This window comes from Hippocampus comes, unplaced genomic scaffold (genome assembly GCF_001891065.2).
Source record: "Hippocampus comes isolate QL1 unplaced genomic scaffold, H_comes_QL1_v1.1 scaffold378, whole genome shotgun sequence".
Taxonomy (NCBI): Eukaryota; Metazoa; Chordata; class Actinopteri; order Syngnathiformes; family Syngnathidae; genus Hippocampus; species Hippocampus comes.
In genome coordinates this window covers 139,812-143,054 of record NW_017806061.1, presented here as the reverse complement: position 1 = coordinate 143,054, position 3,243 = coordinate 139,812, and the positions used below count along the sequence as shown (strand labels likewise).

The 3,243-nt window shown below is 50.5% G+C and overlaps 1 long non-coding RNA gene across 1 annotated transcript; it reads right to left on the bottom strand.

Annotated features, from left to right (window-relative positions):
- Nucleotides 1-359: 359 nt before the first annotated feature.
- LOC109529787 (uncharacterized) lies at nt 360-3,237 on the bottom strand. Its single transcript, XR_002170889.1, has 2 exons — nt 2,706-3,237; nt 360-1,757 (listed from the first exon to the last, which is right to left on the bottom strand). It is a non-coding gene; the product is annotated as an uncharacterized LOC109529787 (long non-coding RNA).
- Between the last annotated feature and the right edge of the window lie 6 nt (nt 3,238-3,243).

Below are 3,243 nucleotides of genomic sequence, written 5' to 3'. Positions count from 1 at the left end.
TACATCTCATTCCTGTGAAGAAATATTCAAACTCAGAAAACGTGCTCTGCTCGGGCTGAAAATGCGTTTAAAGCAATCAAGTCTTAAATCGTCGTCATCTTATGAGAATAAAGTCACATCTTTCTTGGATGAGTTGTATTTTTTTGGAGAGAAAATAAATCAATAAAAGAATATTCCGGGAATGAAGTTGCATTTTTCAAGTCACAACAAAGTTGTAATAGTGGGAAGAAAGTTGAAATATTACAGAAATAAGTTTCATTTCAGTGAAGTCGCAATGAATCAGGAATCAAGACATTTTAGAATAAAACGGCCAACTTGTAAAGGACAAAAAGAAAAAGACAACACTCTCCATAAAATATGAGTTGCATGATGAGATTCGTGTATTTTGATAGAAAACAGTTGCAAATGACAGAAATGAAGTCTGATCCTTTGAGTATTCTTCGAAAAAGTAACAGAACAAGAATGAAGATTTTCCCCGCAAGCATCCATCTGAGCGGAGCGCAACGCAGGAGCGCCAAACTCTCAAGGAAGGAACAGCTCATGTTGTTTCATCGCCATGGCACATTGAAGCTCAAAAAATGTGACTTTATCTTCATACGATTGCAACTTTCACTCCACGAAAAAACAAATCCAAGTTGGTTCATAAAAGTTCAGCCTTTCTTGCCATCTCGTCATGTTTGCTTTCCGTTTCGGGTACGACGGGGCCGAGACATTGGTCGTGGTTGGACGTTCACTGATGAGACGAATGAACGGAACGTAAAAAAAAAAAAACAAAAAAAAGTACTTGGAGATGTGGAACAGAGGCGCCAGCCCGTTGTGACTCGGTGACGGACCCAAGACGACGCGGGCGGCCAGAAGGCGCCCCCGGCGATCCCTTGGGTGCCGTTCGACACATTAGTGGTTGAAAACGACAGCAGCTCAATAATTTAGGCAATAAATAGTTTTCCAGCACACAGGAGGAGTACAAAACCTTTTTTTCTCCTTTTCGAAATATAAAAATAGAAGAGGCGGAGCCTTCTCAATATACACGTCAGTGCCTCGCGTCTACAAAAAGCGACGACGCGCGCTCCAATCAGACGAGAGAGATTCCGTCGGAGACGTTGGAAGGACGTTTGGGGGGGGGGGGGGGGAAAATGTCTCCCAACACTTTTGCAACGCGACAACTTTTTTTTTTCCCCCCTTCGGCCACACACACGGCGACACCGTGACGGGGCGGATCTGTCCCTCTCCAGCTCCCACAAAACAAACAACAAAATAAACGTTGCGGGGCTTTTAATAAAGACACAGCGCCGGATTGTCTCAAAAGAAAGAGAAAACACATCGTTGTCTCGCATTCATGTGTTGGGTGGGCTCGGTGATGCGGCGTGGCCGACTGGCCCACATCGGGCATGATGCGCAATTGACGGATTGTCCCCTTGCTCTCCTTGCCCCCGTCCGAGGGCATGAATTGATTGCTCCTTTTTTTAAAAAAATTTCTATCGACGACGGCTTGTGCAAGTTGGGGCACCGGTCGGCCTGCGCACGACGTCGGTGCCGTTTGAGGGCTGAGATATAGAAAAAGACGTATTGCGCTGAAAAAAAAAAAGAAACAAAACAAACAAAAAAAAAACACCACCGCAATTCAATGAGTGACAGCAGTCCAAGTGACCCTTCCATGATGATAGAAATATATCATGAATATACTGCACATTTTCCACAGAGAGGCAATTGGGGATCATCAACGTGCGATACGGCGCGACCTCACTGCATTCGAGCGACTCGCTCGTTGGGCGACGACCGGGCCGACGAGCTCAAGGTCAAACGTTCCCTCGGTGCGGCGTGCACAAGGGCGAGCAAAGTCGGCTTATCGGCTGTCGCTCAAGATCATCCTCCCGAAGTGAGCGGCGTGTGAAGAAGAGACATTTTTTCCTCCTCGATCGGCTCGGGAAACACGGGGCGACAATTGGCAACCGGGGTACGCGCAGCCCCCGCAATTCGGAGCCCCATTCCCATAACGGTGAGCAGAGGCCCGCCTATCGGATGCCTCCAAGATGAGCCGCAACGATGAACCGGTGGACGATCTGCTTCGAAAACAGTGGAGCCCGACGAGTGGGAATTGGGCTGCGCGCGCACACGTGCCATTCCCCATCGGGGTTGAGCAAAGGCCCGTCGAGCGCGTCCTGGCCGATTGTCCCGCGGTGCGGCTTGTGTCGAGTCCGTTTTCCTGCCCGGGAAAAGGAAGGGCCGGCGACGGCAAGGCTTCTTTCCGTGTCCCCCCCCCCACGCAGGTCAGTCTTGGCCCAGGGACACGCAAGCTTTTTGTTTTGCGTCTGCTCTGCTGTGTCGCTCGTCACTCAATTATTGGGTCAGAGGTTGTTTAAGGAAAAAAAAAAAAAGGCATGATGCGCGTAACTCCCGTCACGGTTCGTCGTGACAGTGTTGGGAATCCTTCACTCATTTCCTGCTCCCTGACGACTTTGTGGTCGGATTTGTATCAAGTGGACTTTTGAGTCCGCGATCATGCAACTGAAATCAAGCAATTTGCGAAGAGGAACCGAGTGAAGGATTTCGAACGCAGCTTCCTTGGCGAGTTCATCGCGCAGCAACGGATGACTGCGCTCAGCTCATTCGCTGCTTTGCCGCTGAAAGAAGCGCGACCGTGCTTTCTTTTGGCGCATCGAACGCCGCGTTTTTGAGGTCGCGAGAGATCAGTCGAAAGGTCGGACAACGGCCGGCAGCGAATGAGTTCGAAGATCGTTTTGCGAGCGCAACTCCTGAAAGACGACGCCGGGAAGGGGGAACGTTTTGGTTTTGGTATGGGGGGGGGAACGCGTCACGGCATATCTTGCTTTTCCAGCTGTCGACGAGGCCTCAAGATGCAATGTGGGAGAGACAATAAATGGGATGAACCGTCGCGAGTCCTTCCCATCGGGCGACGGGACGACAAAATCGCCGACTCACGGCATATACGGCGGCTCGGGAGGGATTCCCGACGCGGCCGCGGAGTTGAATGCAGAAGAACAAACGGGCGGCCGGACTCCAGTGGAGACAACACGGAAGGAAAGTGAAGCGCATTTACAAAAGAAAACGAGGATTTGGGCACCGAGCTGTCCGAGCGCAGCGCGTGGTCACCGTCGAGGTTTCAAAGGAAGCACGGCAAACAAGAGAGTTCAAAAGAAAACACAGCAGTTTGGCATCCTCGCTGGCGGGAAAACAAAAGTGCGTGAACCACAAACGGGAACGCGGGAAGAATCCAGTCCGTCG